At 44.5% G+C, this 24959-nt stretch overlaps 1 protein-coding gene across 4 annotated transcripts in view; it reads left to right on the forward strand.

Moving 5' to 3' along the window:
• The first annotated feature begins 464 nt into the window (after nucleotides 1–464).
• TIAM2 (TIAM Rac1 associated GEF 2) overlaps nucleotides 465–24959 on the forward strand; it is a 137030-nt gene continuing 112535 nt past the window's right edge. For 2 of the 4 annotated variants that reach the window (XR_007462595.1, XR_007462596.1), the window contains exon 1: nucleotides 465–930. The gene's annotated coding sequence lies outside the window, so the exon portion shown is untranslated. The remainder of the gene's footprint in view (nucleotides 931–24959) is intronic. The other 2 variants (XM_049653114.1, XM_049653117.1) reach the window with 2 other exon arrangements.

Here is a 24959-nt window from a genome sequence, read left to right on the forward strand (position 1 = left end):
TTCTTGTTAAGGTCTTGACTGGTCCCTCTGCCTGGCAGACTGTTTCCCTCAGCTTGAAATAGCACTGAGATTGCAGCCTAGTTGCCTTCTCAGAGAGCCATTTCCTGACCTTCCAATTTAAATTAGCTACTTCATCCTGTTTAGATGTCTGCATTGTACATATCACTCTAGATATATTTCGTGTTTGTTCATTTGTTTTGGATGTTTTCTTCTACTTGAATAAAGATCAGTGAGAGCAGAGACCTTTCTCTTTTACTACTCTGCCCCCGGCCCTGGAGTTGTGGTTTGATCACAGTAGGCTTTATCTGGCTATTTGGTCATACATCTGTCTGTCCATCTGTCTATTTTTCTTCTTCTGTCTGCTCTTTCTCCCCTCTCTCCATCTATCTATCTATCTCTAAAATGGCTTGGCCATGTGGAGTTCTAGCAAATCTGCTTCTCCAATCAGGTTGTGGGAAGACCCTCCTTTTTTTTTTTTTTTTTTTTAACATTTATTTATTTTTGAGACAGAGAGAGACAGAGCGTGAACGGGGGAGGGGCAGAGAGAGAGGGAGACACAGAATCAGAAGCAGGCTCCAGGCTCTGAGCCATCAGCCCAGAGCCCGACGCGGGGCTCGAACTCACAGACCGTGAGATCGTGACCTGAGCTGAAGTCGGACGCTCAACCGACTGAGCCACCCAGGCGCCCCTACCCTCCTATCTGCTTTATCGTTAACCACTTCACTTTTGAGTTGTTTTTGGGTTTTTTTTTCCTAGTTGCTCCCTTTTTATATCAAGCCCAATTACAAATTATAATAAATTGTTTCTAATCACCTCTTTTTGTTTCCCTTGCCAGGGCTCTGTGCTTGAATTACAAAGGAACCTCTTCAGCCAGCTCATTCTGGATGAATGAATGATTAACACTAAGTGTCGTTCACCCTCCTTCCAGTGGTAAGTTCAAGGCACTTGTGCACCTCGAAGGTGTTCATGTATGTCAGTCGTGGGTCTGTTTCCCGTGGAGCTCTGTTAAGCGCTCTTTGTGTGTGGACCTGGGTGGGGAGAGCCAAAGTGGATTCCTCACGTTCTGGTTGGAAATTGGATTTCCTGTGGGCAGTGGTGCATTCAGTCTGAGCGGCTTATTATAAACACACTTTAATTTGATGCACTGGATGATCCTGTCTCTCTCTGGGATTCCGTATCCCCATCTTCTCTGGGAACTTAGGTGGCAAAGTTGCAGCCTGGCAGGCGTTCGGTTCCGTCTCTTTACGTATCAGATAGATACAGCACCCACTTGAACTCCCAATGAAACAGGCTAGCCTGCTGAAGACCAGATCTGGAGTATATAATTCATAGCTGGAGTCGTAAGATCAGGTGAGCTCAGGAAAGTTGGACATGAAGCCACTGAGGGGAGGGGAGGTTCCCGTTGTGCTAAGGCTCTTCCATTCTGCCTGGGGTGTTTTACTAGTCGATGTCTTGGTGTTTCAGCATAAGTACTAAAGCAGAAAACTGAACAGTTCCCAGAGCAGTGTTTGGAGTGGTTGCCGGTCCTTCCCCGGACACGCTGGCAGGGTCTACAGTTCATGCTTAACTTGGCTGAAATTCACAGACACGAGCACCAGCTCTGTCAGAGGCAGCTGGTCCCATCCTTCCGGTGCCGCTTCACACCGTTGGGATCTCAACTCATGGTGTTGCCTCTGAGAGATCGTCTCTGTCCACCCAATCTGAAGTGGCCACCTATTTTATTTCCCTGCAAAGTGCTTGTCGTGCGTGATAGTTTTCTGTCTCGTGTATTTACCTGCTTGCTGTTGAGCCTTCTTGTCACCGGAGCGGAAGCTCCATGAGGTCAGAACCCTTGTCGGTCTTGCCATGTAGCTCCACGGCTCAGACCGTGTCTAGTGCACAACAGACGCTTTCTGCCTGAATTATATGATGAGCTCAGCCGTGAAGTGCGGCTCACTGTGTAAGTCACTCAGTGTCATACGATGAGAAAGTTGTTGGCACTGGAGGAGATTTTGAAGATCCACTTTGTCTACTTGGTAGCTATTTTTATTTTAAAGTTTATTTTAAGGCAGAGAGTGTATGTGTGCACGTGTGAGCAGGGAAGGGGAAGAGAGAGAGGGAATCCCAAGCAGACTCTGTGCTGTCAGCATGGAGCCCGATGTGGGGCTCGAACTCACAACCGAAATCCAGAGTCCGATGCTTAAGCAGCTGAGCCACGTAGGCGCCCCAGGAGCTGTTTTTAAATGTGAATTATTCTCTCACAGAATTGCCAAGTTTAACGTTATCTTCTGCATAAAAAGGAAGTTTTGTAGTGTTTTGAGTTTATTTGCAATTAGAGCACTTATTAAAGTTAGGAATTTGGGGGGATCTGGGTGGCTCAATTGGTTAAGTGTCCAACTCTTGATTTCTGCTCAGGTCTTGATCTCGCGGTCTGTGGGATCGAGCCCCACGTTGGGCTCTGTGCTGGCAGTGAGGAACCTGCTTGGGATTCTCTCTCCCCCTCCCTTTGTCCCTCTCCTGCTTGTGTACACTCTCTCAAAATAAGTGAATTTTAAAAACTGGTGCTTTAAAGTTAGGAATTTAGATGATGTTTGGTAACTTTTGTGTTAACTAACCTTTATATTTTCTATATTAGAATATTTATGTATGTATGTATGTATTTATTTATTTACTTACTTACCTACTTATCTGGGGGAGGAGAGAGGCAGAGAGAGGGAGAGAGAGAATCCCAAGCAGGCTCCATGCTGTTAGCGCAGAGCCTGATGCAGGGCTTGAACTCATAAACCGTGAGATCATGACCTGAGCCAAAATCACGAGTCGGACACATAATCAACTGAACCACCTCGGTGCTCCTACGTTAGAATATTTAAAAGGAATATCTGATTAGCCTTTGAGACTGTTTCATTTATGCTTTACTGAAGTGCAGTTGCCAGGACTGAAATACACCTACTTGAAAAGCCTAAGGTTTAGATTTTTTTTTTTTTTTTGGAGACAGTTTGCCTGTTGAGTTTTTTGAATCCTGTCTCTCACATTTGCTGGCTCCGTGACCTTGGGCAGGTTATTTAAGTTTGGTGCCTCAGTTTCTTCTTCTGTAAAATGGGGGTAATAAGAGCATTTTCCTCATGTGATTGTGATTAAGGACGTTGATATATGTGTTATATAGATTCCTGCTATTTTAGGGGTGGCTGAGTGGCTCAGTCAGTTAAGCGTCAGACTTCAGCTCAGGTCACGATCTCGCGGTCCATGAGTTCGAGCCGCACGTCGGGCTCTGTGCTGACAGCTCGGAGCCTGGACCCTGCTTCGGATTCTGTGTCTCCTTCTCTCTCTGCCCCTCCCCCACTCGTGCTCTGTCTCTCTCTACCAAAAATAAGTAAAATGTAAAACACTTAAAAAAAATTTCTGCTATTTAGTGTATACTCAGGATTTTATATATTAGGTACATCGACTGGATTTGAAAATAATGTATTTGGATTCTGCTCCTAAAGTGGAGACAGGACTTTGAGCATTTGCTTCACATGTTGACATCCCTGAGTCAACAGAAAGAAAAGGCTTAATTATAATTGTTAATAACTTTAGTTATCATAGCGATAAATCACAAATATGCCATTTTCCATATGGCTAGCAATATCGTTGTCTCTTTGGTGCCAGACTGACTTGGTTTGAGTTCTCTAGTTGTGCTTGTTTCGTGACCCTCAGCAAATGACTCGACTGTGCCTAACTTCATTTTCTCCATGTACAAAGTAGTGCTGATAATACAAATCAAAAAAGATTGCTATGGGAATTAAATATGAAAATACATGTAACATTTGGGCACAGGGCTTCGTGATTTTTCATTTCCCACTTTCTTCCTTTTTACACCTTAGATCTAAGAAAGATGTTACTATCTGGACAACAGTGATCATGGTTAGGAATGGTTAGGAGTGTGTATTTTGTTTATTTAGAAAAAAATTTAATGTTTATTTATTTTTGAGAGAGAGAGAGAGACAGAGACAGAGACAGAGTGTGGGCGTGGGGAGGGGCAGAGAAAGAGGCAGACATAGAATCCAAAGCAGGCTCCAGGCTCTGAGCTGTCAGCACAGAGCCCGATGTGGGGCTCGAACCCACAAGCCACGAGATCATGACCTGAGCCGGTGCCATCCAGACACCCCTATTTATTTATTTTTTAAATTAATTAATTAATTAATTAATTAATTAATTTAGAGAGAGAGAGTGTGTGTGTATGTGAACAAAGGAGCAGCAGAGAGATGGGGAGAGAGAGAATCCCAAGTAGGCTCCACATTGTCAATGCAGAGCCCAATGCGTGGCCCAAGCCAAGAGTTGGATGCTTAACCGACTGAGCCACCCAGGTGCACCAGGAGTGTTTAGAAATAGTGTCCTGGGCACCTGGGTGGCTCAGTCGGTTAAGCATCTGACTCTTGATTTCAGCTTAGGTCATGATCTTGTGGTTTATGACCTGGATCCCGGCATCGGGCTCTGCCCTCACAGCACAGAGTCTGCTTGAGAGAGGATTCTCTCTCCTCTCTCCTGCTTGCATGCTCTCTCTCTCAAAATAAATCAATAAACTTAAAAAAAACAAACAGTGTCCTATTCATGATGATGAAGGGAACAGAATATTTAGCATAGAAAATATTAAGTTTATTTTTTATTTTCATTTTTTTAATTTTTTAATGTTTATTAATTTTTGGGAGAGAGGGAAACAGAGACAGAGCGTGAGCGAGGGAGGGGCAGAGAGAGAGAGACACAGAATCCAAACCAGGTTCTGTCAGCACAGAGACTGATGCAGGGCTTGAATCCATGAACCGTGAGATCATGACTTGAGCCAAAGTTGGCTGCTCAACCGACTGACCCAGGCGCCCTGAAAATATTGTTTAGTGGGGAGCATAATATTGCCCTTGAGAGTGAGCCATGTGTGCAGCGAGCAGGGGCAGTGAGACACTAGGGCCAGTGAATAGAAGGAAACTTAGGAGCTGGGGGAAAACGGGCGGGCAGCCTGTACAGTAGTGAACTTCCCAGGGCAGATATGGGTCCGGAGGCTGCTGGACTGTAGATCAAGATTCCCGGAGAAAGGATTCCTCGCTCCCCAGGAAGGGGGCTGCCGTGGCCTGTATGTCCCGTTCCAACTCCTCTTCGGTATAAATGGCCCCGTCCAGAATCCTGCGTGTACATCTGGTCATCTGGGCCGGTTGGTTGTATGGAGCCATACGTCCCTGGAGACCCAGGATTTAGCTCTCTGAGGTCAGAGAGTTGGGACTGCTGATTGCTTTCTTTTAAAACACCTTTCAGGATTTAAAATCTTCCTGTTTGTGTTTATCATTTGAATCAGAGGTTGCAAACTGGTGGGCTTCTGGCTGCTTCTGGGCTGTGGGTGAGCTTTGTTGGGCCTGCAAAACGCATCCCTGACAAGGGTCTTAAGGATATTTAGGTTAGTTGCCTACCTTTATTTTTTATTACTATTATTTTAAATGTTTACCTATTAATTTTGGGAGAGAGAGAGAGAGAGAGCAGGGGAGGGGCAGAGAGAGGGAGGGAGAATCCCAGGCAACCTCCGTGGTGTCAGAGCAGAGCCTCGATGCTGGGCTCGATTTCACAAACTGCAAGATCACGACCTAAACTGAAATCAAGAGCCAAACGCTCCACTGACTGAGCCACCAGGTGCCCCAGTTGCCTACCTGGAGAAAGCGAAAATTTTAGCTAAAAGCAACATGTTCAGTGTTCCTTTAAAACGCGGTTTCACCGGGCAGCACGGCGATGTGCATCCCAGGTGGCAATGGACAGCTGGGGAGGTGGCTGCTGGCCCGGTTGGAGGGGCACGCGTGGGCCCGTTTGCTACGGTAGTGACCCCGCCGTGCAGTCTCCCCGATACCGCGTGCCAGTTACCAGTTTTCATTTACTTAAGTTGTTTTTCTTCTAGTAGAATTAGGAGAAAGCTGGAAAAGCTCTATCTCCTTCTGTATTAGTGGTGGAAAACCTAAAGACGTTTCTGTAGAGTCTCACGTTTCCAGAAAGGTAGAACAGAACATGTTTTGTGTGTGCGCTGAAGAATACTCATAGAAACCTAATTTGCAAACAGACGGCTTCTGTTTCTTAGGAGTATAGCCCTCTGGCCTCCGTCATTGCATGCATTTTAAATGGCGCTGAAGGTGTGTGTGTGATTCCTGAGCGGGGCAGTAGGATTTCCCCTCTGTGTTCAAACGGAACTCTTTGGCTTCTATTTTAGGCCATTTTGTCTTTTTTCAGCAGCAAACTTGCTCGTCTTCCCCACGATCGGTCGTCAGGACTCCTGGTTGGGTGAAATGGGAGCAGTGTGTAATTTGCACATGTGTGTGGGCTGTGGAACGAGGTTCCATTCTGCCTTCCCTAGTGGGTCCCTCCCCCAACGCTTCCCAGACTTTGTGGCACCAAACAGATGAGGGCCTGTAACCTCGTTGACTCTGGAGGGGGGGGGGGCGTGGTTACCAAGGGCACTGCCCTCGTAGCCCACTGAGGCACAGACTGAAATCCTAGGACTCTCTTCTGTGTGTGTGGATTTGATTTTTAGTGAAAGACACAATCTGGTTTTGTTCGTCCGTTCTATTTTACAAGGGTGCTTCTGGCAACATTGTGCAGATAAACTAAAAGAGAGAGAGAGAACAGGGGAAGAGCCATGACATTGGACATCTATTGTTTGTAAGGGCGGTTGGGAGGGAGAGCGGCGTAGGGTGTCTGTTGATAAGGGCAGAAAGACTAACTTAATTAGTGGAATTTTGAGGATGACTGGTTTCAAGTCCCTGGAAGGAGTTGTCATCTATCAGTTGGTGTTTTAACAATGGAATGTGCTCCCTAATGGAGCTGGGACTTGCCATCACTCGGTGTATTTGGGTGGAAGAGGGTGGCCCATCTGTCAGGATACCGTAGGAGGTTCTCAAATTAGAAGGAAGATAGGACCTGCTGGATGACCTCTGTGGTCTCTTAGAAAACTCAGATCCAATTACTCTCTGAATTAAACTGATTAGGAACCTTTCAGTGTGAACGATTTCACTTTAGTCCATAAAAAGGAAGTACTGTGCCCATGGTGTGGGAGGCTGAATAGAGCACTTTTTAATTGACTACATCGAATTCTGGACAGCTTCCTTACACTTTCTTAAATGTTCCAGTAGAACCCTTCAAAAATGTTATAAACAGATGTGTCTAGTGTGTAGTATTTGTAAGTGTGTTTTCTAAATGGTTTATTCCTACTGAAAATTCTTGGGTTACCTTAGCGGAAGCTCATGAATGAGTATGGTTTTATTTTTGGTAGCATGATTTTTAAAAAATGTTTATTTATTTATTTTTGAGGCGGGGGCGGGGGGCATGGAGAGAAAACACAGGGTGGGGAGGGGCAGAGAGAGAAAGAGACACAGAATCTGAACTGAAGCAGGCTCCAGGCTCTGAGCTGTTAGCTCAGAGCCGGATGTGGGGCTTGAACCCACGAACCATGAAATCATGACCTGAGCTGAAGTCAGACGCTTAACTACAGAGCTACCCAGGCACCCTGGTAGCGTTTTTTTGTACAGATTTTTATCGTTTATATAAAAATCATGCCTCTTACTATAAAGCATTCCATTTAATTTTAAACTTTAGGGGTTTATACATTATCAATAATTGTCAGTTATCAAAGTGTATTTAACTTGGATATAATGACTTATAGAAAAAAGTCCATGTAAAGGAAAAATTTATTAAGAATTTGTTTTAAATCTTAGTTTTTCGGTTATTTCACATTTGCTCACATCTCCCAAAAGTAATTGGTCATTTGGTTAAATTCTTGAGACTTGCTTATTATGTAATGTAAGGTACCACTTGGACTTTATAAATATTTATTCCTTATTTTCATGAGAGTTGACTGCATTAAAATGTGTCTTGCGTATTTGGTACCTTTGAACCACTTAGAAAAAGCTTGTATTATGAACTTTAGGTTTGCTGTGGCTTTAAAGCAATACATAGCATGCTAGTATTGCATTTTGAATTAGCTTAAAATTGACGGTTGGTTTTGTGGGCACCTCCAGTTTACTCTAAAAAAAGTTAAAATTTGATTTTGCTCTTTATTTTCACTTAATAAAGAGCACGTTTTTTTTTTTTTAATTAAAAAAATGTTTATTTTTGAGAGAGAGCGCAAGCAGGGGAGGGGCAGAGAGAGAGAGAGGGAGACACAGAATCCGGAGCAGGCTCCAGACTGATCTGTCAGCACAGAGCCCGACGCGGGGCTCAAACCCACGAACCGCGAGATCATGACCTGAGCCGAAGTCGGACACTTAACCACCTGAACCACCCAGGCGCCCCAAAGATGTGGTAGTTGTAAAAATGTCACCTTTTGGAGGTGTAGTTGACATATAAAATGGAAGGATAGTTAGTGTACATTGTGGTGATTTGGTGTGATGGATGCGTGCACTGGGGAAAGGAATGTCCCCGTCCAGTTAACGAAGACCGTATGCCGCCCCTTCCCTGCTTTCTCTCTCTCTCTCTCTCTCTCTCTCTCTCTCTCTCTCTCTCTCTCTCTCAAAAAAAAGGGAGCCCTGGGTGGCTCAGTCGGTTGAACATCCGACTCAGTCTCACGGCTTGTGAGTCAGAGCCCCACTTGGGGCTCCACCCCGACAGCACAGAGCCTGCTTGGGTTTCTGTCTCCTTTTCTCTCTGCCCCTCCCCTCCTTGCTTTCGCCCTCTCGAAGAATAAATAAAACCACACACAAAAAAAAAATTAAGAACAAAAGAACACCTGTCACTTCACTGTTTATCCTGTGTGTGTGTCAGAGAATATTTAAGTTTTACTCTATCAGCAAATTTCAGTTACACAGTATAGTGTTTCACGTTGGACCCTCAGAGATTACTCATCTGTAACAACAGTTTTTACCAACCCCTCCTCCTCCCCCCCCTCCCCCCCCCCCCCCCCCCCCCGGCGGCCACTTTTCTGTTTGTGTGAATTTGACTTTGTGTGTGTCCATCTGTCATTTCCCCCCAACTTTTTATTAGGAGAATTTGCAAACATAGAGAAAGTTGAGAGAATTGTACAGTGAATATTACCACCGCTTGAATTCTGTAATTGTTAACATTTTGCTCTATTACTTTCCTATGTGTCCTTTTGCGTTGTACGTTCGAGGACAGAATACTTCCTTAAGTAGTAATATATGTAATTCTTGGAGATCTTTGCCAAGGAATTTAACCTTAGATGCTTGTTAACACATAGGTCCCGTTATGTTGTCATCTCAGAACGAAGCATTAGAAAGGTAAAGTCTGCTTTTATGATTTGGAGATGTGCTGGTTTTCATCATTTTAGGGCAGAGTACTAAGTTGAGAGTATTTTATTGTAGTTGGGCAAAGTTTAAGCTCTTTAACCCCCAAGTGACATTGTACATCCATAGAACTAAAGTTACCTGGGGATTAAAAAAGGGAACCAGACAGTGCAAATCCATTGGAAATGTCTGGGGAATGTTGGAGATCATTCATTCCTACAGGCAATTCTGGCATAAACAGACCTGCATATAACGTGTTCGAAAAGGTCAGAATTGGCTTAAAATCTAGAGGCAGGTCTTACAATACAGGCATGTAAGTATTCCACACAGTTGTTTGTCTTTCTGATACATTTTTCACATTGAGAAGCACGTCTTCTTACACTTCCTTCTTCCCTCTCGAGAGACTGTTTTCTTTGATGATACTTCATTTTCCTTTTATTTTAGCAACAGAAACAATGCTGCTCCATGACTTGCATTCTTTCTTCTTCTGGGTTTACCCAGGGCATTTTTTTTTTCTTAAGTGGGCTCCACGCCCAGCGTGGGGCTCAAACTCACGATCCTGGGATTCAGAGTTGCATGCTTTACCGACTTAGCCAGCCAGGGGCCCAACCCAGGCTATTTTTCAGCACGTGCGCACACACGCGCACACACACACGTCAACTTGACATTTTGGGAATTCCCATGTTTTCTGTTATGTGACTTGGCTTCCGTGGTGACTTTTCTGACTTCGGTCCTGGAGTTTGTGGTTACTCGACTGGCATGTCCTGGCTCTGCTGCCTGCTGCTGGCCAGCTCTGGGACCTTGGAAAGTGATTCAACCTCCATTTCCTGTCCGTAAAGTGAGGGGATTGGGCGCAGGCGGCTTTTCAGGTGTGCCCTGCCCGCACTAAACAGTCTTTGGTTCTGTGTTCACTAACAGAGTTTTGTGGAGGTTAGACTGGTTTTTGTAACTATTGGACAGGTGACCTTATATAATGGTTCTTATTATTTGCTAATTAAGATTAGAAAGTGTACCTTCAAGCATGTATTTTTTTTTTAATGGTTATTTATTTTTGACAGAGACAGAATGCGAGTGGGTTAGGGGCAGAGAGAGAGGGAGACACAGAGGCAGAAGCAGGCTCCAGGCTCTGAGCTGTCAGCACAGAGCCCGACGCGGGGCTCGAACTCACGAGCTGTGAGATCATGACCTGAGCCGAAGTCGGACGCTCAACCGACTAAGCCACCCAGGCGCCCTTCAAGCGTGTATTAACTACACGGAACCTGTATGGGAAAAAAATTGTGTGTCCATGTACTCTTACGTGTAGATGTGTGTACGCATATGTAATTTATTTTTCACGCAAGATAGGGAATCAAAAGCTTGTATGTCTGTAGTACAATCTGGTCTTGAATGTGAAGCAAGAATCTTGTCAGTTTCATACATAGATCCATTCACATTTTAAACTTTATTTTTATTTCGTTTGAGAGAGAGCGCAAGGGAGCACAAGTGGGGGAGGGGCAGAGAAAGAGGGAGACAGAATCCCAAGCTGCGGCTCAGCTGTCAGCACAGAGCCTGATGCGGGGCTCGAACTCACAGCCTGTGAGATCATGACCTGAGCCCAAATCAAGAGCTGGACTCTTAACTGACTGAGCCACCCAGGTGCCCCACTGATCCATTCACATTTTATTTATTTATTTTTTTAACATTTGTTTATTTTGAGAGATGGGGGGGGGGGTGGCGCAGGTTGGGAGGGACAGAGAGAGGGAGACACAGAATCTGAGGCAGGCTCCAGGCTCTGAGCTGTTAGCACACAGCCTGATGCGGGGCTCGAAGTCACGGACCACAAGATCATGACCTGAGCCGAAGTCAGACACTTAACCAACTGAGCCACCCAGGCGCCCCATTCACAGTTTAAAAATAATGAAAACATTACCTCAAAAAGCTGTTTGTCACATGTTTGTCCAGGAGAGCTTGAAAACTTTGGCTTAAACTGTTTTCTATAGAATATAATTTCAAAAATTTAAAAGTACCCAGATGTAATCCTGTTCTCCCTTTCAGCACACCTTTGCCAATAATTAACGTAAAATAATCTCTGAAAATGTTGCTTTACCTTTTGGGTATACTTTAAACCGAAGTATAAACCGAATCTTTTTTTCATCAAAAGATACAGCAAGACTTGAAAACACGTGAACGTCTGGTGTGTCGCTCTTTTTGCAAGTCAGGTTATTGCTTATCTTTCATCAGATAGTGACCTTTGGGGATAAGGAGTACTTCCAGGGCAGGGCACTGGAGCTCAGCTACCTTAAAAATGAAATAACTCTGGCACACATTGTATACCTGATATTTTGCAAATTGCAAAATTATTCTGAAGGGCTGCTCTTGAAGCAGGGTTTTTATGACCGTAGCATTCCAGCTGTGGCTTGGGAGACAGAATGTTTACTACCGCTCTCAACACAAGATGGTAGGTGTGTATTCTTACTGCGGAAGGGCTTAAAAAAGCAGCGAGCCTCCCTTCAAGTGAGTAAACCTTTATTCAGCGCGCTCCGGGGCCGCGCTCCTATGGAACTTTGGTGGTAATTCTGGAATGTGGGTCCAACAGCAGCCCAGTCATGGGTGAGCCTGGCGGCTCCCCGGCGTGATGGCTGGCTGTCCCAGCTAATCACTTCAGGCGGCCCGTGGAAAACCACTTTCTGGTTAAGTCTGCATCATACTCCTCCACCAATGGAAAAAATTGAACATGATGAGGGTGTGTAGCTCGCAGACAAAAATACATCCAGCATTGCACAGGATCCGTTTTTAGCTCTTAACGGCCGAGCATTTTGAAGTGTTCCACGCTGTTTCCTGCCTTGCCATGGGCAGAACGCAGAGAGAGATTGTGGATTTGTGCATCAACCCTGACTTTGTGAAACTTTTTCTACTAATTGAAAGAGCCTGAGAAACCCTGGCTACATCCAGAGTTTTGGCAAAGGTAAGGTTATAAATGTTTATTTCCCCCCTTTCTGGAGTTGAGACTTACTTTTATATGTGAGATACAAATGTTTCTCGAAGCAGTCCTTTTGGGAATATTTCATTGTGCGCTGACCCTTTTTCTTTGTTTGACGTTATTTTGTACTTAGGCTGCTCTAAGACCGTATTACTCTCAAATTTGAGTATGTATATGCTTTCTGACGCCTACTGGGGGTTTATTATAGTTGCCTACCCCATTTTACTAATTACTTCTCCAAAAGCTAATAGTATATATTGTATGGATTTATTTTTCCTGATATTTCAAAAAAGTATCATTTCTCAGTGTGGTTATGGTAAAAGCATTAATGACTATTATCTTTTTTTTACCAGTTAATTCTTTTAGGGCACAAAGGGAAATGAAATTGTCGCAGGGATTGTATTTTGTAGTTTTCTGGTTATTATATAACTTCATCAGGCCTTAGTTTTGAGCCGAGTGAGCTACTTGGTTTAAGAGTTTCTTTTCCAACTTGTAATTTGATGTTCACTGTTTATTAATGTTTGTCCTTTTGTCTCGAACTTTCTGAAAAAAGGAATGAAATCCTGTGCAATCCATGTGCGTGTGTGTGTTGGGGGGGGGGGGGGGGGGGGGGCGGTACCTAGTTCAGGTGGGATGATTGATCCGCGTTACAATCCCTGAGAAGCTGTTCATTCATTAAGTGTCTGTCTGAATCCCGAGCTTATCAGCAGGGATTGAGGAACCCTGGCTTGGCACAGTACTTTCTCAGCTTTACGTTAATTTGGCCAAGCATGTAATTCTCAGAAAATTGGTAGGTGGAGAGACAGAAATAGGAAGTTTTTTGAAGTCATTGTAACTTGGAAGATTATTTATAGAATTTCTGGAAAGTAAGGGTATTGCTGAACAGCCGCTGGGGTTTTTCTTAACACGTTGAAGTATTGCACCGTGGCCCTCTGTCACACTTAGGGATTCCAGAGTTTTTGCTTACTTTCAGTATAACGGGGCTATGAGTTATTTTAGGCTAGGCAGCGTGCGTCTTCAGTGTGTTTCTTCCCTGTAGATGTATCGTTCGTCGTCCATTCCTTTAGTTCCTTGGCTGAAATGCCTTTTAGGGATGGGGCCGTGGCGAGTACAGTTCAGGTAGGTTCGAGTTCATAGAAACATTGGTAACATTTCTTACTTTTCCTTTGGATCCGGAAAGTGCTGCTCTGGCAGAGCCGGCAAACATTTAGAACCGGGATGGAGCACCGTCTTCTCCTGTAGTCAGTTGAACATTTGTCAACTGCTTTGATTTTCACCGGAGCTTGTAGACAGAAACTGAAGTCTCTTGGAGCCCCCCCCCCCCCCCCCCATGCCTCCGATCCAAACTAGCCAGACAGTAAATAGGGTTTTGAATGCAAGCAGATAACGGTCTTCCTTCAGTGTCTCAGTGCAGAGGGAGTGAGCTGCAAAGCCCTCTCCTCAGGCCGGGCCTGCTCAGGGATGCCTAGAAGCGGAAGATAAGGGCCAGGTCCCTTGCCAAGAGACGATCCTTCCCAAGCGGTCCCTCATTTAACCCCTAAGGAAAGTAGATATTTCCGCCTTGGTGGTCTCTAATTGTGTTTGAGAAGAGACACATTCCCTCTTTCAGAGATTTAAAGTCAGTGCAGGGTCGCTATAACCACTTTTTGCCACAGATGTCAGAAGGATGTGGGAGGAACGGCGGGAGGGAAGGCTGAGAGGGAGAAGCATGGGCTCCTTACATTTCGGGTGGGACGCTTTTCCATGCCTGTGTGCACCTCTGGGTTTGGCCCACTCTGAAAGATTCATTTGTGTGGAGATGATAAAACTGGGTGAGTGAGACCCCTCAGCTCTACCGTGAGATTTAAAAACAATGGTGTTCGTGGCTCATTCAGAATAAGATCTTTTTGGACATTAAAAGAAAAAAATTGAAGCGTTAACCTGCGTTTTTTATTTGAAATTAAGTGTCGTACCTTAAGGCAAGGGCCAAGATAAAGATGGCTTTATTAGGAGGGATCAAAAGCAAAAAAAAAAAGGCGTGGAATTGAAAAGTAATAGCAACAAAATTTTAAAGCAGGGAAATGTAGGAGTAATGCAACAATCCTGACTTTCAGACTGGTGACGCACACAAGTACTAAACATCGCGTTTGTGATGGTTTGAATTCTGATAATGGCAGGGTGAGTGTCTTTATTACTCAGTCCTATCTAAAACAGGCTTACAAATGGTAAGAGCTGTAATGTCAGTATTCCAGGAATATATTGTATACTACCGTCAGCTATTTATAGCTCAGAGTGTTGTCAGGTTGAGAAGGGACCTTAGAGGATTTTCAGATGGGAAAGCTGGGAAACCACGGAACTGACGTGGCTTGTCCAAAGTCACTGCGATGGTTAATTGCTGAGCTGGGATGCGATGCCACGTATCCTGTTAGTCCCTTCCTTATACCACCTGTTTCTTTCATTGGAAATACTTTGGTATATGCCGTCCTATCTTTGTAAATGATAGAGGCGTGTATGTGTATACATATGTTTGTAGGTGTACGTATATTTGCTTACACACACACCTCTTACACGCATCTGTTACCCTCCCTCCTTCCATTCTTTCTTTCATTTGCTTACCTACTTGTCAAAGCTCTAGTCGGAGACCAAAGACTTGTCTTTCTTGTATCTTGGTGAAATTCAAAGTCGTATACTCGTTTGGTGGCCATCATTCTCACAGACTTATTACCAGAGAGAATTTTAGGTGTATGTGTGCTGCCCTAACCTCTGCTGAAAATACAGCTCTGATAAGACTTCCTCTGCCAATCTTCCTGGTTTAGCCTTAGATGAAGCGGTTCCCCCCACCCTGCCCCCATCATCCTATCCCGATAGAAGACTGTCTAGGATTTGTTAGTTCTGTAACTTATGAGAGGGAGGCATGGAAGGGAACAGAAAAACAGCAGATGGGTTTTACTTAAGTGCCAAGGTAATGCAAGGCGCTTTTGGAAAAATAAACACTTATACAGTAATAGACTGAGTTATCATTTCACTGTAGGAAAGGGATGTGGTAGGTGCTACAGATAACGCCAGGAAGAAGTTGGTCCAGGGCGTTCCTAAGACTTAAATAAAGGTTTAAAAATGCTGGCTATCTTTAGGACAACACTGGAAAGTGAAAATAATCCTTATCCTGTTTTTGTACTTGACCATGACACATCTCTATGGTGGCAGAATTGTTAGGGCAGGGCTTCTAGAAGGGAGATGTGTGGACGGGCTCAAGAGTTGCAGAGTCTATGGGTTGGGAATGACAAAAGCTGAAAGTTCGTATGATGAAAGCCAATGAAAAGGAATTCTGGGTGGAGAGAGTGAAAGTATTTTCATGTCGTCTGTAGCCATTCCTGGAAGGCGGAGTGACCAGGGAAAGGAAGCATTATACACAGACAATCATAAGCCAGGCAAACGCATGGTAGTAAAGGTTAATGAGGAGTAGAGAGCGTCACGAAAAGTGTACGTAAAGCCACGGGATACATGTGCACTCACACATGTATAGGTGTGTGTAACACGCATATGTATTCCATTGAAAATTGATAGGATGGTCACAGATGAATCAAAAACAGCCAGACAAGGTACATACAAAACCACAACAGAACACCCTAGAAATAAGTGGTACCTAGCAGAGACCTTCACTTACCTTTATCTCCTCCCCCCACCCCCTCAACATGACTTATAGGGGAAAAATGGAAATTATAAGAAGACACAGTGATAAGTAGTCTCCCAGAGAGTTCTGCGCTGGCGTTAATGCCCTGCTGTATAACCATATATTGTTCTCGAAGGGTTTTTCTCCAGTTTCTCTAATAGTCCAGGGTGGTTGCTCTTGGGCCAAGTCCTCCTCTTGTGCGTGAGAGTCCTTCTGCTCTGGCTACTTAAGGGCAACATTTGAGCATTTGCCCCTCTCTCTGGCACACAGCACAGTTGTTCCCATTCAATGCTGCCGTTTCTCCTGAAGACAGACAGACAGATGGACACACCCCAGGGACCGCCACCCGTTTGGGGATTCCTCTATCCTTCTAGCCACTGTTTGTTCCTCTGTCGCCCTTTATAGTCAAACCAGAGCAAGCGGTTTCTGTTTGCCATCTTCAGTTTCGTTGACCTCATCCTCAAACTCACTCCAACCCGGCTATCGCCGCCCCTGCTCCGCTCTGCTCCGGTCAAGTTCATGGATAAACTTCCATGTTGCTAAGTTCTATGGATCCTCGTTATTTGGACTGTCGGAAACCTTCAGCAACTTCACAGTCTCCTCCCTGAAATAGACGTTTTTTTTAAAGTGTTTATTTTTGAGCGGGGGGAGGGAGGTGGGGGGGGGGGGAGGGGGAGGGGGGCAGAGGATCCAAGCAGGCTGCATGCTGTCAGCACAGAGCCCAGTGCAGGGCTTGTACTTGGGAACCGGGAGATCATGACCTGACCCGGAGTGAGACGCTGAACCAACTGAGCCACCCAGGTGCCCCCGAAATACATTTTTTTGATTGGCTTTAAGGGCAACATGTTTTCTTGGTTTCCTCTTAATGTGATTCACTGGCTACTCCTTCTGTTTCTCTTGTGTGCTTCTCCTTATTTGCTTGACCTCCTCATTTGGGAGTGCCCAGGGCCTCTTCTCTTCCTTTTGTTTACTTCCTTGGAGAGCTCATCTATTTTATGTTTTAAATATCATCTTCATAAGGATGAGTAGCACGTTTGTACCTCAAGCCCACCTTTCCCCTGGATGCCGGCTTCTCCCCCCAGCTGTCAACTCGACATTGCCACTTTAACGTCCAACAGACATCTCAAACCCAGTATTTTGTCTTCTCCTAAACCTCTTCTGCTGTGCCTTCTCCGTTCTTCCAGAATGAAAGTCACTGCGGCCTTCTTGACCTGTTGCCCCTCATGCCCATCCATGTGGGAATCCTCTTGGCCCTTCTTCCAACTGTATCCAGACTCAGGTCCTCATCACTCCCCCCAAGTCCAGCGCGCGTCCTCTGTCCCCCGGATCCCTCTAGCAGCCTGATCGCCCCCACCCCCAGCCTCCACTTGGCTGCAGACAGCCCAACAAAGGGCAGCCACAGTGGTCCTCTTGAAATGTGGCCCATGATGAGCCTTCTGGAGTCACCACCCTCTAATCATGACTTTCAATCTCAACGCGAAAGCCAGTGGCCTTAAAATGTCCCTTTGGGCTGCAGTCTGGCTCCTTGTCCCTTCTTTGACCCCTTCTGTGCCAGCCACACTGGCCTGCCTGTTCCACCTCTCGGGGCATTTGCACTTTCTCTCCTCTGCCTCGAGTGCCTTTTTCCCAGAAGCCATGTCGTCTGTCTTCTGCTAGTCTGGGTAAATGTCACCACTCGGTGAGGCCTTTCTCTTCTCCCCTTTCTAAAATTGCAGCACCCCTCCCCCACACAGCCTACTACGCCCTTCTTTTTTTTTTTTTTTGGCTAAAATACTTGTCACCTTATAACAATTTGCTTTCCTTGTTTGCTGTTCATCCCTCCCCCCTATAATTAAAGCTCGTGAAAGCAGGAATTTTTTTTGGGGGGGGCGGGGTTCTATTGTTGTATCCTAAAGGCCTGTAACTGTGTCCAACAGAATATTTACTCAGTAAACACGTACTGGGTTAATCAGTGAAAGTGTATCTTCCCTAGGATGCCGGATATAGTAGCTACAGCTACTTAATGCAAATGCTAAATACTGTTGGACTCCTGTATTTTACCTTAAAAATGTAAATTTTATGTTTTACTTCATGATCTATTTCTTTATTAAAGCAATTATTAAATTACTTAGCATTAGATGAAGTTGCAGCTTCAGGAAGATGCTATTTGGTTGTTCTGTTTCTGGATTGCCCTTCCCTCCACCCCCCACCTCCTGATCTTGGTCAATATGTCCCATCCCCACAGCCTTGGGGACGTATATTCTAAATTCCAGTGGATATTTAGGCTAATGATTATGACGTTTACGCCACCAAGAAAACAGATTTTTCCTTTGTGTGATGTTCTTTGTAAAGTGGAATAGAATAATTACATTTTAACCTTACAGCTCCTTAGTTAACTTAAAAGTTGAGTTTTTCATTTCCTTCTCCTGTCTTCATTCCCAACTGTGCAAGCCTTTCCTGCCTGGAAAAAGGATACCTCCAGAGAAAGACTTTTTCAGTGCTTTATGAAAGGTACATGGATCACAGCTATTTTTCTAGAAGAAAAGTCTGAACGTGAAGTTGTACTTTAAAAAAAAAAAGGATAATTTCAGATTGAAAAGAGACATTTAAAATAATTTTGATGTAATGCTAAAAAAAAAAAAAAAAAAAGATGGTGAAAAAAAATCCAGGTTGGACTCCTGCCTTTGGCCCCTTAGTGATCTTGGTGAAATTGTTTAATCCCTGGAAGCTGTAAGACAGGGATGATCCTGCAAGCTCTGGGGGTTCTTGTGCCCCAGTCAGCCTTGGCGCACAGCGACTCAGGGCACATTAGGCCCTCCCTCTCCCTCTGTGTGCTCATCTACTTTAGATAACAAAAAAATTGTAAATTCGTATAAATTATAAAATTTATACCTACTAACACCATTCATATTTTTTTCCTGAAGGTTTCCGTAAATTTGCCAGCTAAAATCTTACTAGGTGTGCTGTGAATAATCATAGAATTTAAGGAAAAGTTCAGCAGTAATTGGTTAATTGCGGGCCCCAGAACAACTTCTATTGTAGCCTCAAGCCTTAGAGAAATGAGCTCTCAAATCAGGCAGCAAGCTGAGCTGAAGTAGGAGTTACACATTTATGAGGGCGAGGAAAACACCCACTTAAATGAGGGAAAAAATGTGTGGCTGAAGCCTGTTCGTTTTGTAACTTAAACGGAACAGTGTATAATGAAGAAATATTTTGCCAAGAATCGCTCAGTACAATTACCATGGTATATTTTGGTCACAGAATGTGATTGAGGTTCAGGAGCACGATGCCTGCTTCTGATTTACTGAGGCACATGCCGTCCGTGCAGGTCTCCGAGTCAGTGAGAAGCCATGTGGTTACAGCCCGGGTTCCTGTACACGGTCTTCTGTTTGAGTACGAAGCTTGGGAAGTACTGACCCATGCCTGAACTCCCCTTTTTTGTGGAAGGGTTCATGTTCATAAAAGTTGAAGGTGAGAGGTTACTTAAAAGTCAGGCTAGCACATTATGAATCTGGTGAATCTTGGGCAGTCAACAAACGCACTGCTCACGGTCTGTAGAGACAAGGATGTTGGCCAAACTTTGGATGAGATTTGAAGGAGACTTTGGAGAAAAAGAAGGTTGGGACTGAACATTTGATATATTAAACACACATACACACACACACACACACACACACACACACACACACACTAGAAAGAACATGGATAAAAGTATATGAAAGGCAGTTTGATAATTTCTAAAAGAAAAATAAAACAACTTTATATTCACCAGGATTATTCTAAACCATTCTGTAATTTTGCTTGAAGAGGTGATTAATTCCCCTTCCCCCCCCCCCCCCCCCCCCCCCCCCCCCCCCCCCCCGAAATATTTTCAGTTTCTGTGATGGCTCAGATGGAGCTGGGCCTCTCAACTCCCCGACATTCCAACAACATACCAGTAATATTTGTGGGAATGTTGGTTCCCCCCCCCCCCATAAACTCCATGCTGTTAAAGTTGTCATACACTCGCTTATTGATTCTACACATGGTTCGCATTGGTAATTAACCCCTCCCCGCACAAGCTGATAAACCCTTTTGGGGATGGGATCAGACCATACGTCTCTTTTGTCTCCCTCATAGTGCCCAGGAGGGGGTGGGATCTGCAGGAGAGTCTCCAAACTCCCGAAGAGCCATGAGTAGAACTCTTTGTCACTTCAGCTCCCGAGTTTCTGCCAACACTAAGAACATTTGCCTCCTGTGCCAGTGCTGTCCCCATGCTGTCTTTGGGGTGTGACCTGTGGGCTCCTTCTCCAGACAGTTTCCTCAAGTGTCCCTAGGAGATGGCTCACACTGCGGTGCTTCTGGGACAGTTGGGGGATGGGGAGGGGTGATGGGCTAACGACAGTCAACGTCTCCCCAGCCTCCCCTCCGCTCCCAGCTCCCATCTCTCTGAACTTTGTCCCTGACACCTGTGATCAGGCCCTGCTGCCTTGTCACCTTTCCCCGTACAAGCTGGGGTCTTTCTCCACTTAGTTCACTTCCTTATTCAGTAGCTTAGGGACTCAGCTTGTGGCCACAGAGTGGCCGTGTCTTAGAAACATGTGGTTTTCTTCTCCTTGGAAGGCCCTTCTTTTCTGTCTTCATCTAACAGAATCCCACTCATTCTTCAAGACTCAGGTCTTCAGTTAACTTTTTTTTTTGGGGGGGGGGAGTAATTTTTAACCTTCCTAGGAAGACTTTGCACATGCAGTGGAAGTTTCTCTTAAGTTGTAGAAGGAAGTAGGTGAGGACCACGTGTGCAACTTGTGGGGCCCAGAATTGCTGACAGAGGCTATTCCTCATCTCGGTCTTCCTGTCTTTAGCTCAGGTGTTCGCCTGGGTAGTGATTGAGCAAGTGTTTTGAGACTCTCTCGACTTGGTTTGTCCTCGGGTCTCGCTAAAATGGGATGTGCCATTCTGATGGAAGCTGTGGTTTTAGAAGTCATTGTTTTCAACACTTTTTTTTTTTTTTTTTTTTTTTTTTTTGGTCACGAAGAAGCTATGATTGTACTTCACAACTCAGTATACAGGCAGACACGTGGAGACATGTGGGAATTTGTTTCATAAGACAGTTTTAACCCTTACTGGGATGCACTCCTCCATTTTCTGTCCTATTTTATCATTTCCACTCTGTTTCTAGTCTGTTCTTTTAAAAATACTGGTAATTGAGTCATTAAATGAATGTCATGACTCACAGTTGAACAGACATTTCTAAAGCAATGCTGCAGATACTAGACCTTGTTACAAAACAGGTGTGAGTGCCTAGACCCTCCTTGTGATAAATTGGCTTCCTTAGGTGATGAACTGTGCAAAGGCCAGGCTGTTGTTTCCGTGGAATTGATTCCCCCCCCCACCCCTGTACCAGCCATGCTCATCCTCGGAGGTGCACACTGGTTTATCCATTCATCTGTTAATACGCGGTCGGAAGGGGTCCTGCCGAATTGAAATAGAACCCATGGGGCTCCACAATGGATGATCAGCTTTTGAGACCGTAGCAGCAGCTTGCTTTCTGCCCACTTTATTTGTAAGGATTAGTCTTCCAGAGCACCATTCCCAGGGAGACCAGATGTTCCTTTTGCCTGCCTCCTTTACAAGTTGGGTTCAAGTCTTGTGGTTAGCAATGAGCTCCTTTGAGTCATGGCCTTCAGTTCTCAAGTTCTGAGTGTAGTTCGCTGATGCGGAATGAGAGAAGCAGGTTTTGGGGCAATTATCTACAGCGTTTATTTAGTAAGTTTGGATCCTGGAGAGATGAATGCATGTTTCAGATTGTTAGGTATCACCTTGTATTTTAGTAGTTTTAGTAAGACAGGCAGTGAACCTTGAGGGCACAGGTTCTCAGCCTCAGCCTGACATACGTATCGGGACAGGTAATTATTTGTCGTGGGGATCATCCTGGGGATTGTACGAAGTTTAGCAGGATCCCTGAATTTTACTTACCAGGTGCTAGGACTCTAGTTGGTTTGATTGGAGATGTCTCCAGATATTATCACATGTCCCCTCAGGGCCAAAATTCACGTAGTGTTGAGAGTGACTGCTTTCAGGTAATACTAGTTGTTCAATGAGCACAGTTTTCTATCATGACTGTCCAATAACATAAGTATATGGCTGTCATTGTTTCTGTTGACATTTGACAGACCTCTGACAAATTGGGCAGTTTTATATGCTGTTATAATTTGGGGAATTGATAAAAATCAGGAAAGTGCTAACAGAATTTGGAAGATTCCAAATTTTTATATATATATATATACGTATATATATATATGTACGTATATATATATATATCATATATTACATATATATGTAATAATTAACATAATTAAAACTGAAACAACAGACTGTCATAAGATCTGATGTCATAGTACACAAATTTAGACTTCTAACCCACAATTAATAATAGGGCTATATATTTGTATTGTATTTCTCAGTTTTTTAGGTGGTTTCACATACATTTCCACACCCAGTTCTCACTCCGTGAGGTAGGTAGGTCAGATATTTTTATCCTCAAGTTGTGAGTGGAGAAAATGAGACTCAAAGTATAAGTAATTTGCCCAAAGACTTGTGCTATTTAAGAGATGGAGACAGGCCTTAAACCCAGGTTCTCTGACACAAACCAGAGTCGGATGCTGAGGTTTGTCTTTTTAATGATTGAATTCCTCTCCCCCTTCCCCCCAGTGAAGGAAACCAAGTAGATATTGTTATGGTTAATGATGGTTAGTCCTATTCTTATCTTTTTTCCTAGTTCTTATCACCATCTGGAATGTTGCCCTTGGACAAGGATGAGGGTCCTATTTCAGTATGAAAATCTCTCTGGAATTATGTGAGAAGCCTTGTTGGTGTCTCATGGTGGTAGAACGTCAGCTTCCCTCACTGCCTCGCCCAGCCGTACATCTGCTTTTGTGCAGGGTCCCCACGCCTCTGTTCTGCTTGCTGTCCCCATTCAGCCCCGGTCCTCCCCACAGAACCATCCGGCCCCCCGGGGGGTTGGTTGGCTCTTACCCTCTTTAGTTGCTCCTTCTGAGCAGCTGGCTCAGGCCAGAGACAAAGCAGTCTTTCCTCTGCTGTAAACTCTACACTACGTGGAAATGGAGACTTTGGGAATCTGACACATCAGTTCAAGCCCAAGCTCAAGGCAAATAAAGAAAAGGTAAATCTTGAATTTCCCCCGAAAGATGTTTTGCTGTGGAATTCGGTAGGGCACCGTGGCTGTTGGTATTGTAGTGATGTATTTGTGAATTTCTTCACATTGCCGGGCATTTCTGGGGTGGTAATTGATCACAAGTTGAACCAAAAATATCCATTCTTATTTGTGATTTCAGCTTTTAAAAAGCAACAAGCAACAGCAGGTTTATATGGTTGGGGAATGCAGAGAGCAAAAGACAAGGTGGTTGTTTTTTAGGTTCATGAGATTGTCCATTTTTTAAAAAAATTACAATATTTTATTTTGCAATAAATAAGAGAATTATTAAAAACTTGTTTATACAGCACACAATATTTGCTAAATGACTTCCCTTAAATTCTCGATCAGTCAGCTGTGGGCCCCAGTGCACATTAGCATACCTAATGACATAAATCATAGGTTAGCATACTTAATACATGTTACTCCATGTTAGTATTTCTGATACATATTGCAGATGAGTATACCTACTATGTATTTTTTTCTGTTTAAAGATATTGGGAGCTTTGAACTAGTCTCTTTTTAAAAAAAAAGGTCACAGGAAATTTGTTGTTTTGAGTATTTTCAGCCCCCTTTCTGTCAACGACAACAAAAAAGTATTTAACTTGAATACCGTAAAATTCCCTCAGTAAAGGAGTCAGGGGTGTTGAACGTTTGACCTACTTATTCTCCTTTTTCCAGACAAAAACCACAGCTGAAGCATGCCCAGTAAGTATCTGTTCAATTTGCCAAACTCCTCAGGGGTGATCGTTTCCCTCAGAGATTACCCTTCCTGTCAATAAAGTCCTCATAAATATCGCATAATTCTTCTCGTTCCAGTTTGAGGCTGGTTTTCTTTTGCCAGGATTGGCTGAAGATGTTGAACAGCTGGTAGGCATTACCATACGTAACAATGCACACTGTTCTCCACCTCTTTGCTCCCTCTTCTGCTTTTTTCTGGGCAGTGCTATGTTAATTACTGCAACGTTTCCTCATGGGCGTCTGTGTGAGTCCTGTGGTCAGACCCAGTTGGGAATGATTCCTGCTCTTTGTGCTCAAGTCAGCCTTCTGGTATGTGAGGTTGCTTTCACTTAGTTCAACAAACGTTTCTTGAATGCTGTATGGGCCCCAAAGTTGCAGGCCTTGGGTGGACAGCATTTTTGTAAAGGACAGGGTCCAGGGCTCTGTTTTTCAAATATAACAGGATATAAAAATGAAACTGCTTAATTTCAAAAGCAGGAAGATGAATGTAGGTTGTAACCTGTTGCTGGGGACTAAGCTTCCATCCCGGGGCCATTCTGCGACTTTGAAGCCTAGCCTTTGTGTGTCTTGAGCAGCTGACAGAGGGAGCCTCTCAATGGCAGTTTTGTGTCAATTATGTTGGAGAGCTTGACACCAGGGCTGTGTGTGCCTGTCTTCAGGCATGTGACCTTCAGATCAGAAGGGCCTGACAAAGCTGGGCCGGCTGTGGGTGAGGGACCCTGGAGCCTTTCACCTTTGGGGTCATCCCCGGGCCTTGGTCTTGAGGAAAGTAAACAAGCACAGAGTCTCCCTGCAGTCAGCTCGTGGGAGAGGTCCCAGTGGTGACAGCCAGGAGCAACGCTGGCCACTTGTAGTTCCCTGCGTTTAAAAAAGATGGAGCTGAAGAAATACTGACAACTCCTACTGTGAGCTTTTAAAAGGTGGGGTTCTTGTGATCTAGCTCCGGACTCACAGCGGTCACGGGGGCCATGTTTCAGTGGCATCCCGACCAGTGGGCGATTCCCTCTTTCAGATATTTGTGAGAGCCACCCACTAAAAAGATCAGTGGTCGGTAGCATAGCGGGTGCCATTTGGGGCCGCATTACTGAGCCGGTGGCCTGGAACGAGCTCTTAGATCCTCCTGCCAGTCCCAAAGTGAAAAATCTTTTTGGCATCCCCCTGCCCCCCAATTGTAAAATCTATGTGTGTGCATGGCCTCAGGAAGACTTGGGTCTCTGG

This window comes from Panthera uncia (assembly GCF_023721935.1).
Source record: "Panthera uncia isolate 11264 chromosome B2 unlocalized genomic scaffold, Puncia_PCG_1.0 HiC_scaffold_24, whole genome shotgun sequence".
Lineage (NCBI taxonomy): Eukaryota > Metazoa > Chordata > Mammalia > Carnivora > Felidae > Panthera > Panthera uncia.